Source organism: Phaenicophaeus curvirostris, chromosome 23 (assembly GCF_032191515.1).
Source record: "Phaenicophaeus curvirostris isolate KB17595 chromosome 23, BPBGC_Pcur_1.0, whole genome shotgun sequence".
In the NCBI taxonomy this organism is placed as follows: domain Eukaryota; kingdom Metazoa; phylum Chordata; class Aves; order Cuculiformes; family Cuculidae; genus Phaenicophaeus; species Phaenicophaeus curvirostris.
In genome coordinates this window covers 1957528-1970180 of record NC_091414.1, presented here as the reverse complement: position 1 = coordinate 1970180, position 12653 = coordinate 1957528, and the positions used below count along the sequence as shown (strand labels likewise).

Sequence of the window (12653 nt, the reverse complement as noted above, 5' to 3'; positions counted from 1 at the left end):
GGCAAAACCATTTGAAGTTGCAGAATTCAGCATCTTCTCTCACTTTTGCTGGTACTGCCTGCCACTAGAGAGCAGCAAGGGAGCGCTCTTCCTCCTGCAGAAACGGAAGAAGACTGAGGGTAAAAGCTTAGCCCGTACTCTGACTTGAGAGGAAATCCCTATAGTTTTCCATGCTCTGTGACATTGCAAAGGATTACATTTGTACAGACTGCTACATTTTTGTATTAGAAGGTAAGAGCTTGAAGAGCACTTCTGGAGGGGTTGGCTTTGTTCTCGTTGTTTCACTGGCCTCCTCAAGCATCCACGAGCCACAAACATGGTGTTTGCTTTAATTTCTCATTAGAACTTTTCCTTCAATGTATGTTCTGCTTGTTCAGAGCCAAGAGTAGAAAATATTGTTGGGCTTGGAGAGCTTTATAAATTAAAATAGAGACGGGGAAGGTTTCTAGTTACAGTTGTTTAGAGTAAATGCTTCCCTTACTACCTTTCCGCAGTTCAGCGTTTGCTAAACGCTGCTGGTAAGCACCGTATCCCACCCTAGTAATTCCTTGCAGGGGAGTATATCCCCCAAATCTCTTGCAGTCTATGTCAAGCCCTGTTCTGAGGAAGCCGAAATCGCAGTGGCAGGAGGGGCTGAGCTGCTGCTGCTCTTGTGCCAGGCTCCATCCTCCCAGCAGGGCTGCGGGTTTGGGCCTGACCCTTGCCTGTGCCGCTGACCCATTCCCATCCATCTCCTCCCTCCGTCCCCCTTCCCAGGGCTGCCCCCCGCCCCACCTCCTGTCTGGCACATTAACTCGGCTTTGCCTTCTCATTTTCACGTATCGATTCAGCTCAGCCCTCCTGGCACTGAGATGATGTTGAGAAAAATCCCCCCCTCTTGCTGCTGGAAGTGCCAAGGGTGCTGTGGGGCCTTCCAGGAAGGAGGGATCGGCTCAGGGTGGAGGGGTGGGAGCCCTCCTAGGCTGAAGGAAGGGCTCCTTCCACTCCACTCACTGCTTTTCCTGTCTGATCTTAGCCTGCTCCAACTTCTCACCCTTCCAGCTGGTGATTTGTGGTTTTGCTTTTGGTTTTGCATGGTGCAGAAGCAGCTGCACCTTGATAGGATGCTAGAGTTTTCAGCTGTAATAACCACACCTCTCTGTGCCTCAGTTTCCCCTGCCTGCAGGAGGGACAGGAGGAATAAACCCTTTTAAATCTGCTCCTAAACTGCACCGCGGGAGCCCTGTTAAGCAGAGTGCTTCTAAGTATGTGATATTCCCTCTTGCCTTTACAGAGAGAACGAGCTCTGAGGAACCTAAATGAGAGGAAAGAAATTAAAAAAAGACATCTAAACAGAGGCAGGAGCAGCCCTTGCTCCATGTTAAAGGTTAACATTGCAGCCACGTTTATAATCACAGCCTCCACCACCACACGGCTCCTCAGGCGCTCAAGGCAGTCACTGAATTATGTTTTCTTTTCCTTTTTTGCCAAGAGACTGAAAGGGGGAGAGGAAAAAAAACTATTTGTTTGTCTTGTCTAATTTAATTTATGTTATTTATCAAATAGACAGGTTATTTGGGAAACCATATGGACCCAGGCTAAAATCATCTGTATTTCCAACATGTGAAAAATTATGTCAGAGTGGACACAGGGAAAGCAGTTTGTGGTGTGTTGTGTGTTCTTATCCCGTGAGGTTCAACACCTCACCCCCCTGGACCTTCCATCACTTGTCCCAGGCCTGATGTGAGGGTAAAGGATAAAAAGACCCCCAGGGATCCACACAAGTGTGGATGAAGGGAGCTTCCAAAGCAGCACTGTCACAATTACTCCTCCAGTCTGGCTTCCCACCCCTCGGTGCATCCCTTCTGCATTTGGAGAACGCTTTTAAGCTGGAAGAGGGGAGATTGAGCTGAGATCTTAGGGAGAAGTTTTCTCCTGTGAGGTTAGGGAGGCCCTGGCCCAGGCTGCCCAGAGCAGGGGTGGCTGCCCCATCCCTGGAGGGGTTCAAGGCCAGGTTGGATGGGGCTTGGAGCCCCTGATCCAGTGGGAGGTGTCCCTGCCCATGGCAGAGGGTTGGAAGTTGATGGGTTTTGATGTTCCTTCCAACCCAAACCATTCTGTGATTTCTCTGGGTGTGAGGAATGGGATGCAGTTTCTGGCCCATGAAATCATCTTTAACATGGAGCAGGTGATGCTTTTGGTGTCTGTTTCTTTTCCTTTGAGTTCTCATTGTTAGAAAAGGAAACGCACAGAGCAGCAGACAAAGGCAGGAGTGGCTGCAGCCTAACCCGAATGGAGCCAACAGTTGAAACAACACAAAAAAGCAATGTAAAAGAAAACAAGAGCCCTCTATGATGAGCAGAGGAGCAAAAGAGAACAGCTGGGAGGACAGAGCCCCATCCTGCAGGACCATAACTACGAGGTGTTGCCTTGCACAGGTAGGAGCGAGCCCATGGGCGGCTGCCTGGGCTCGGGGCAGGGTCCTCTCCTCACCTAACCCTGTGTCCATCGCACCCACCCCATCAATGACCTGAAATGGAATGGGAAATTGAAACTTGGCAAAGCCTTTCCCTCTTCGGGCTGCCTCGATGTCTACTCTATAACCAGAACCCAGAGCAGCTCCCCCTCTCCTGACTCCCCACTGCCCCGGGGCAGCCGGAGCAGAGTCCGACTGAGCTCACGACACGGAAAGTGGCTCTGTCTGAGCCTTGCAGCGAGGCTGGGTTTATTAGGTGACCTGTAAAGCAAAACTTTCACTCTATATTAACTATTAGTCATTAATATTAATTAGAACATTGCGTGTGCTCTGCCTGGACAGATGTTCAGTCCTTGGGGGTTATTATTTTCTCTTGTATCATCCAGAAGCCCCATTTCTGGCCAACTCCAGCTCTGCATCTCCAGGCAGCAGAGATCTAAACCAGCTGTAATTAAAGAAAATGACATAAAAGATTGCAGGACGGGGGGTGGGGGGGAAGGATGAGAAGCAAATCTTACAGCTTTGCGAGAGATTAATTTTATTTTTAGCTAATATTTTTTTTCTCTGCTCCTTAAGGCTGTTTTCATGCAACTTGCTCCGTGCTGCTTCCCTTGCAGTGGCCCATTGATTTTCAATATTTGATGATATTCGTGCACACGGTGATGGAGGAGCAGTATCCGAGCGGCGTGTTCCCTTCGGAGGGTGAGATGTGCATACGCTCACGTGTGTCCGGCATCCCAAAAGCTGCCTGCAGCATCCAAATCCTTCCCTTTGCTCTGCAGGGATGCTGCCCGGAGCCCGGGCACCTCGCTGCATCCCGCTATGGTTGATTGGGGCATTTTTCTGTGCTGCCTGATTTCAAGCTACCATAGTTCAGCCTTGAGAAGGGCTTTGAAACCTCCCAATCCAACACTTCGCCTTCCTTCCTCCTGCTCCGCAGCCCAGTGAGCCCAGATGGGGCCTTGTACAACCTTCATCCCTGCCTGGGAGTGCGAGGTACGGGAGGTGCCACTGGCACAGTGGAGGGATGGGATGATGCCACTGCTCGAAGCTTCTGCAGGGTGGCTCGGGGTGCCTCGTCGAACCACCCCACAGCAGCAACCCAGCTGGGGACCCACCTAGAGGTTTTGGTGTTGAGGACATTTGCCATCCCATCCCAGCTCTGCTAATAGGGCAGCGGTGACCACAGCCAGCATCTCCTGTGGGATGCACATCCCATCTCCACCAGCCACGGCTGCAGAGACTCCAACGAAAGGCGGCGATGCCAAACCATCCAGCCCACTGCTGGAAAGAAGATAATTAAAGCAGCAGGCGATCCTACCTGCCATGTGTTCTCTATTTCGTGTGGCGATGCTCTCAGTGCAAGGCATCTGGTGGGATGATCTCACAGGCAGAGCTCGCCCTATTTTGGTGGCCTTCGCTCCACCGACAGATTCGCTGAGCGTGTGTGATCTTCGGAGATGGGATGACATGAGCCCCAAAGTATGATAACAACTCCTGAGGTGGCGCTGCCGCTGCCCGGCTGCAAACAGCCCCCAGCCCCACCTGCTGCGATCGCCACATCTTGACCCCTTCTGCTCGAAAGGGAGAAGGAAAGGAAGGAACAAAAGATTAGATGGCGTCAACGCGGTTGGAAAAGGCACCCAAACATCTGCAGGGGGCAAAAGTGGAGCTGGAAGAGCTGGGTTTGATGCTTGCCAACCAGCACCGAGGATCCAAATCCTACTGAAGTCAAGTGGTTGGGATTTCTCCGTGCACTGCCTGCTAAAAGCCTGGGAGCAATGCTGCTGGTGTCTCCAGCTGGAATGGAAACTGGAGATGTCAAAACAAACCCCATCACAATCCTAGTGATGCCTTGAGAAACCCTCAGGCATGGAAGAAGGACACAGTAGAGATGCGCCGGCTCAATCCAGGCACCAGGTATGCTCCATAAAGCAACAGCTTCGTCCCCAGAGCTGCGCCGTGTTGATCATGGAGAATTTCTGATTCAACACTCTACACCCAAACCTCTTTGGCCATGCTGGTGGTGCCTGGTCATCCTGCAGCAGCTGCTCGGCTCCCCTGGGTGGCCTTGGTGCCAGCAGAGCTCCCGGAGTCCATGGCCAGACACCAGCAAGGATGGTAAGTGGAAAGGGGACACGTCCCTGCACCCCTCTGGGGCACCTCATGAGCCCAGCACCAAACTGGTACCCTGACACTCATTATAGTTTTGCCCCATGGAGGCTGCTAGGGCCGCGAGCGACGGGGCTGAGGCAGTGCCAACACCCCAGGGTGGCTGTGAGCCCCGGCCATGGGGGCGAGCAGGAGGGGACGTCGCTCTGCCTTGGTCCCACTGTGACCCCCAGGCTCTGGGGTTGAGGCCAGCAGAGCTGGTGTTGCCGGGAGCCACACGCGCATCCTGTGAAGGGAAGAGCGCCGCTCCCAACATCTGCTTGGCATTTGTTTTGTCTTTCGTTCCCATTCCTACTCTGCCTCCTCCCTCCTCTTTCATCCTTCCATCTGCACAGGCCTAAAAATAGGGCTGCACTGGCTCGGTCTCCTCCTCAGCCCTCCGCAACCTCAGTGTGCTCTCAGCTGTGGCATGACAAAGAGGGGATGGGACCCACTGGTGTCCCTCTGGTGTCACTTCCCCGCTGCAGAGCGATGAGGCCGAGCTGTGCTAGTGTTCTCATACCCGGTGCTTGGGGCACAGGGGGCACATGCTGCCCCCCAGCTTTGCAGAGGTGCCCGTGGGGCTGGGGGAGAGGAGAAGGGGGGTTCCCCCACTCTGTGGCTCCTGCCACCCCCAAAAAGGTGCCTGGGGCTGAGGGAGCAGGAACAAGAGATCCTCTCACCACCTGCCTGGGGCTGCAGTGGGACCCAGCTCTGGGGTCCCCAAAGGCTGTTCTAAGGGGTCCCCATGGGCCATTCTGGGGGTCCCCAAGGGCCATGGGAGCCCCTGTGCCTCCCACTCCCCGGGCAGCCTCAGCCACGGAGCCTCTCCAGGCACAACGCAGGACGAGCATCGCTTTGGCACTTCCCGGTGTCCCCCCCCTCCGCCCCTTCCCCAAGTCGCTATGAATAAATCATTGTTTTATTAAAGAGAAGCAGCTGCTTTTTTTCTTCTTCTTTTTCATTCTGACACCCCGTCCCTACCCACGCGAGCCCTTTGGCACATGCTCTAACGCCCCGAGCCCCATTGAGGGCCCCTGAAGCATAGCAATTGATACACAGAGCTCCCCAAATCCCATTCAGCGCCCGCTTTTCTGCACGAGCAGCCTCTAAACAACTAATTCACTGCTCTTTTTGTCGCCGGGGTTAAGTGGTTAAGTGTGTGTGGATCCCATAAAAGGCTTTTACTCCATGAAAAGCTATATTTACATTGTAATCACCAAAGAACTGTTTAGGCAGTCAATAGCGGGGATAGAAAGGGGCAGCGATGGGGCTCGGCGTGCCCCTCACCTCTCCTGCTGATCCCCCTGGAGTAGGACTTTTGTGGGATTACTTCTTCCCCGCGCCAGCTGCTGGGGGGCCGCTGGAGCGGACGCTCTTTGTCTCGGTGCGGAGCTGAGCACCAGCCGAGCATCCCGCATCCTGATGGCCGCGGTCCCCCCAGCAGGGATGTCACCTCGGGGTCCCCCTGCTCCTGAGGCTGAGGTCCCAGCCAGCAGTGTGGAGCAGGACCCACCACCTTCCTTCCCAAACCAAGGGATCCAACCCTCATTACCCCATCGTTAACCAACCTCCCAAACGAAGGGACCCAACTCTCGTTACCCCATCGTTGACCAACCTCCCCGTCGTCATTAGCCAGGGCCTCCCCGGTCGCCCCGCGTGTGAAGCACGAGCTAAAATTATATCATTCTAACAAGATTAATTGAGCACAGCGAAGAATGGCAAAAGCTAAATTAATTCACCGAGAGCAAAGCGAGGGCTTCCCTTTCCACCAGGAGCAATTTCCACATAATCAATTAGACCATGTTCCAACTGATATCCCCGTCGGGGAACGCGCCTGCTCTCCCCACGCGGGTGTGAATATTCATAACGGCTAAAATGGAAGAGGAAATACAGTAGAAATCCCCCCGTATCTCCCTGAGAACTTCCTTGGGGTTTGCCCAGGAGGGACGAGCACCGGGGCGGCCAGTGGGAACGGGATGCTGCATCCCACCAGGAACAGGGATGGAGATGGGGATGAGGATGGGAATGGAGCTGAGATGGGGACAGGGACAAGAATGGAGCTGGGGATGGAGCTGAGAACGTGGGTGAGGATGGGGATGCAGCTAGGTATGGAGATGGGGATGAAGATGCAGATGGATGGGGATGGAAATGGGAATAGGGGTAGAAATGGAGATAGAGATGAGGATGGGGATGGAGCAGGGGGTGGAAAAGGGGATGAAGATGGAGATGGGGATGCTGCTGCCACCAGCCACATGCTAGCAGAGCTCCCTGTTGAGAAGCAATTGCAAACCATGCCGGTCCCATTGCAATCTGCACTGGGTGAGGTGGCCACAGCCCCTAGGACTCTGCTGCCAGCCCCTGGGTGCTGGAGCGATGCGGGGAGCAGCAGGGGACGCATGTGCCGCCGGTGGGTGCTCCCTTCCCCTGCTGTGTTTGTCTTGTCTGCTCCTGAGAAACGGAAATTAAAACGGTTTACAGTTATCAATTACACACCGCGACTTTTTCTGGTGCCTAGTGTGACCTTTACGATAGAACGAGTTTAAAAGTGTTTTACTGCACCCTCCAGGCCTGTGGAAATCGTAATTACGAGGCTGAACAGGCTGGGTAAGCAAAGGAGGTGATTTTTCCCAGTAGGCAAAACAACCCTGCATGGATGGGGCTCTGGGCTCCAGGATGGCCCAGATGATGATTTATCCCCGGATACGAGCTGGCACAGAGGTGCCTGGTGCCAGCACCACCGGTCCTTGCAGCATCATCCTTTGCTCCACGGCTGGAGCCTGTGGTCCTGCATCTCCAAGCTCTTCGCGTCACCGTGGGGTTTTGTTTTCCCTCTGCTTTGGCTCCTGCTTGGATTTTTCAAAGGCTCCGGAGCAGCCAGCGCCCTTCCTCCCCCCGGCCGGCGCACATTGTTCAAATTAGTGCCTAAATGAAAGGATATTGTTGGTTCCTGTTCGGAGATAACAACCGCGGTAGCGGAGGGAATTTCACCCATGCAGAGAGAATTCGCCGGGCTGTTCGCGCCAGGGGAGCCCCTCGCTGGGCTCAGCCTCGCTGGACGACGGCTGATGGGAACGGACCCGCCAGGAAGCCAGGGTTTATCTTGGCATGTCGCTCTCATCACTCAAACCTCTGCTTTCTGACCTCAAAAATGTGCCACGGCTCTCTGGCCGGCACCGGGGCACCTGCGGCACGGCACAGCCTGGCCACGCCGGGACTGGTGATGGGAATGGTTGGACTCGATGGTCCGGTGGGTCTCTTCCAACCTGGTGATTCTATGATTCTATGGTGCCCAAACGCCTGCTCACACCATCCCTGCCTCAAAGTGCTCCTGTTCCCCAGAGCCCACGGGATTCAGGTTTTTCTTCTTGCTTTTCATCCCTCTGCTTGCTCTCACGGCTTAGGGGAATTTAGACCCCTCACCCTGCCATGGAAAAGGAGGAAAGGGGAAGGAAAGTGACCCCAGCCCTGGGCTGCATCCAAAGCAGCATGGCCAGCAGGGCGAGGGAGCTGGGGTTGTTCAGCCTGGAGAAGAGAAGGCTCTGAGGAGACCTTAGAGGGATCTTCCAGTACCTGAAGGGGCTACAAGAAAGCTGGGGAGGGGCTGTTTACAAGGGCTTGGAGTGATAGGATGAGGGGCAATGGGGATAAACTGGAGAGGGGCAGATTTAGACTAGACATAAGGAGGAATTTTTTCACTAGGAGAGTGATGAGGCCCTAGAACATGTTGCCCAGGGAAGTGGTGGCTGCCCCATCCCTGGAGGGATTCAAGGCCAGGCTGGATGGGGCTTGGAGCCCCTGATCCAGTGGGAGGTGTCCCTGCCCAGGGCAGGGGGGTTGGACCTGAATGATCTTTAAGGTCCCTTCCAACTCAAACTATTCTATGATTCTATGACCCTATGAATTCCAGTGCTTCTCCTTTTATTAAAAAGCAGAGGATTTCAAACATAAGTAAAACCATCTTTTTTTAGTTCCAAAGGCACCTTTTGCTGCAAGGGCTGTTTCTCCTGGGGGCGACCTGACCAGCACACCCTGAGCGGCTCCCAGTGACACACTGGAACCAGCATCCTGCTGCCTCCACCACCTCCACCGTTGGCCCCGGAGGTGCTGGTGACGGCAGGTGCTGCTGGGATCGTGCTGCTCACAGCGGTGCCGGGATGCGGGTGGTGCTGGAGCCAGTGCTGGTGCCAGGGCTGGTGGGATGGAGCAGTTTGAAGGTCCCACATCCCCCTCCTCGCAGGCTCTGCTGCCCAGATCAACCCCCTGCATGCGGAGCCCACGTGCCGCCGATCCCACCTGGCTGCAACGTGGACGTTTATTTAATTCTACACTCTGTATTTTAATTTTTTTTTCAACCAGTTTCACTCTGCCTGAATTCTCGCAGATGTTTGGACTTGTTAGAGGTGAAGGAGAGAAAAAAAAACACAAGGTGTTTTTCGTTTCAAGCTCGTTCAAAGTTCTCCACACCAGCTTCCACACCAGAAAATTCTGCCTATGTGCAATCAAACATTTAATTTCCATGAATGCAATATAAGGAGATTCCTTCAGGTTAGGATCTGTTGCAGTTATTAATCAAAGCGGAGCGGCTGAAACAAAACCTTTTATCGACTATTGTGACAAAGGGATAAATTAAAGCATTTATGGAATGCATCAGATTTGTGTCCAAGACTGAAATTTCAAAATCCTGACGTTTTCTGTGTTATGAGGTCCAAATGTTGAGCCTTTCTGTGTCAGGACAAGTGTGCAGCAGTTGGGGGGATGCAGAGAGTCGCTGCCCTGACTTCTCTGGGCAACCTGGACCAGGGTGTCCCCACCCTCATAGGGAAACGTTTCTTCCTCATCTCAATCTCCCTTCTTTCAGCTTAAAACCTAGATCTCCCCTCTTTCATCCCTGAATTCTCACAGACAGACAAATCCATCCACTGGAGAATTTGCAGCTGGATTTCAGAGCCCTGGGCTCAGGACGTTGTGGAGCAGCCGCGGGGACCTCGAGGCAGCGACCCGTCCCGCGGTGCCCGGAGGTGACGCCAAGGGGCAAAGCTGCCCAGCGCTCATCCCTCCCCCTTCCTCTCCACTTCCCAAACGATTTCCTAATCAGCCCTTGCTGTCTGGAGTTTATTAGTGATTCACAGGCCAAGAGGAAGCGGTGAGGTTTGGGGCCTGGTCTGATGGAAGAGGTGGAGTTGGCGTCCAAATTCCCTTCTTGTAGCTCAGCAGTGGATAAACCCTGGAGGAAACCTCCAGCTTCACTCTCGTGGCAGAGCACATCTCCCGAGCCGGGATAAACCCTCTTTTCTTGGGAATTAGGAAAGCAAACAGGAAGACGGCTTCTCTCCTGGCGAGGGGGTGATGGGGCTGGGTGTCCCGGGGACAAACCTGGGTCCCCATGGCTGAAGGTTTGTCCCTCCGGTGGGACGTTCCCTCCTCCGCTGGCCCCTCAGCCCCTTCCTCCTCCTCTGCCCAGTATCCCAGTGTATTCCAAGGGCTGATCCTCAGGGCTGGGTGCTGCTGGGGGCAGTGGGCTCGGACCTCCAGTCCTCTGGAGACGGTCTGACCTCCACAGCATTCCCAGCTCCTCTGAAATCCAATCTGGCTGTGGATTCCTGGTATTTTTCACCAAATACAGAGCATCCATCCCTGCCTTGCGTTGGCTGAAATGTGATGTGGTTAACAGGTAGAGGCAGGAGAGGGGACCAGCCTGGTCTCTGGGGCTGTGGGCAGAGGAGCAGATCTCCCTCAAATCCATCCCCTCTGCCCCCTTCCCGTGCTTCTGAGTGGGATTTCCCCCAGAAAACTCCATGGGAAATACAAACGATGGGATGCTGCACGCGAGGGCACTGCAAGGATGGGAGAGGGATGGGGACAGGGACAAGGATGGAGCAGATCCAGGGATGGGGCCAGGCTGGCGGCGACACTCAGCTCCTTCTTCCCCCCTCGGAGCCCAGCGGCTTTGCCGTCCCCTCCCTGGAGAGGAGCACCAGCGCTCACACAGCCTGGGGTTGCTTTTCTTCAGCCTACAAGAATGGCCAGGATCTATGAAAACAAGAATATTGTTTTTAAAATTTGGGAGGCCAAGAGGACAAGCCCATTATAGCATCCTCCCTCGCCTCCTCCTTCTCCCTCCTTCGACGGGACCCGCCTGCGTTCCTGGCATTTGGTTTTGCAGCCCCAAGCCCACAGTTATGGAGCAACGTGATGTTACTAGTGGCTCTAGGATGAGAGGAAATGGTTTCACGTTGGGCCAGGGGGGTTTAGATTGGATATCAGGAAAAATTTCTTCATGGAGAGGGTTATCAAGTGTTGGAAGGGCTGGAAGTTCAAAAAATGTGGAGATGTAGCACTTGGGGACATGGTTTAGCAGGCACAGTGGGGTTAGGCTGGATGAGCTTAGAGGTCTTTTCCAACATTAACAATTCTATAATTCCTGCTGGCAGCATCATTCCTCAACCCTCAGCCGTGCAAAGCCCCTGGCGGCCAGGGATGCAGCCCAGGGCCATAGGTCCATGGCATCACCCGTGCCCACGTCTTTCTCCGCGCGCCCCGGTTTCTGCTGGGTGCTGGGAAGCTGCCGCTTGGGCACCGGCTCCCGGGACCCCTCACTGCTCCCTCTCCTATTTACGGGAATGTGTTTACAATTACACCGAACGGCGAGGCAGCGGTGGCTGCGCAGCGGGGCCGAGTCAGCGGCGGGGCAGCGCGGGGCTGGAGGTCAGCACGCTGTTTACTTTAATTTCTCCGAGAGCTTTTTGGGAGATTTCCCTTCTCCGTTATTAAACTCAGATGAGTCGCTGGGGAGGGGAGGTCGCATGTGGTTCAGGGCACTTCTTCTTTTGTAATAATGGGATTTTTTTTGCATTGTTTCACCCTTAACTCTTTCGGAACGGGTTCCCCACCTCAGCACCGAGGTCTCAGTGGTGGCATGGTGGCTTGGGGGGTGACCTGTGTCCCAGGAAGGCTGGTGCTCAGATGTTCTTGGCCATGAAGATGCCTTGCTGAGCCCATCCCAGCATCGCAGCGTGGCTGAGCACGGCCCCACCACGACCATCACCCATGTGAGGAGCCCAACCCTGCTTCCACCAGCACTCTGGGTGGGACAGGACAGGAGATGGGACCGATGGGAGCCTGGGGAAGGGAGGAATGTGGAGATGGACTAAAAACCATCTTTCATTTCCTTCGAGCGCTGCAGCCCCCAGCCCATGTGGCTCCCTGGTCTCCAGCCCAGCGCTGTGTGCGTGCACTGGGCATGCACTGCATGCAGTGGGAGTGCAGTGCGTGCAGTGGGAGTGCAGCGGTTGCACATGGGCACACATTGCAATGCACAGTGGGCACAGGGGCTGCAGGCAGAGCCTGGGAACCCTCGCCTGCTCCTGCACCCCGCACCTCCCCGGCAAAGCTGTGGGGTCCCTGCCGTTGAGCAGGAGGAGGCAGTCCCTGCCTGGTGCCACAGGCTCTTTTTTCCCTCCATCCTCGATCCCTGTGGGCGCTGCAGCCCCAAACCCATTCCACGTCTGGTGGTGTCCAACCCCCTGGTGCCTCCTTCCCAGCACAGGAGCTGGGCACCCACCACGTCTGTGTCATGCGGGCACGGGGCTGAACGCAAGGTCTTCTTCTGGGACCAATTTTATTCAAAGCCTCCCTGTGGCAAGGCTCCAGTGGTCATGGAAACCCCCTGGGAGCAAGGGAGCTCCTGCAGCCAAGCTAGATACTGAGAAGGTGCTGCCTCCAGGGTCCCAGGGACCTGCTTCGGTGGAGAAACGCTGTGCCAGCACCTTCTGGAGTGGCTCTGGGGGTTCTCCCCACCAGCCTTCTCCCCTCTGAGCCCCGGGGTGCATTGTCTTTATCTCGCCCAGGATGTGCAGCTCTGAAACCCGGGTTCTGCGCTCAGTCGTCTTAAATGATTTTTAATTTCCTGGAGGGAGAGCTTTTAATTTAGTTCTGGAATGAAGCAGGGGAAGGGGAGGGAAAGATGACTCTGAAATCCATCGCTAAGCCCGCTCCACCTCCAAACCTTCCCTTTCCCCCTGCTCCCGAAGGGATCACCCCGAGC

General features: G+C 54.8%; 2 protein-coding genes across 2 annotated transcripts in view; both read left to right on the top strand.

The window, feature by feature from the left end:
* The window catches only part of PSMB2 (proteasome 20S subunit beta 2), an 82910-nt gene that overhangs the window by 17093 nt on the left and 53164 nt on the right, over positions 1-12653 (top strand). The gene's annotated exons all lie outside the window — the stretch shown is intronic.
* The window catches only part of C23H1orf216 (chromosome 23 C1orf216 homolog), a 281686-nt gene that overhangs the window by 261184 nt on the left and 7849 nt on the right, over positions 1-12653 (top strand). The gene's annotated exons all lie outside the window — the stretch shown is intronic.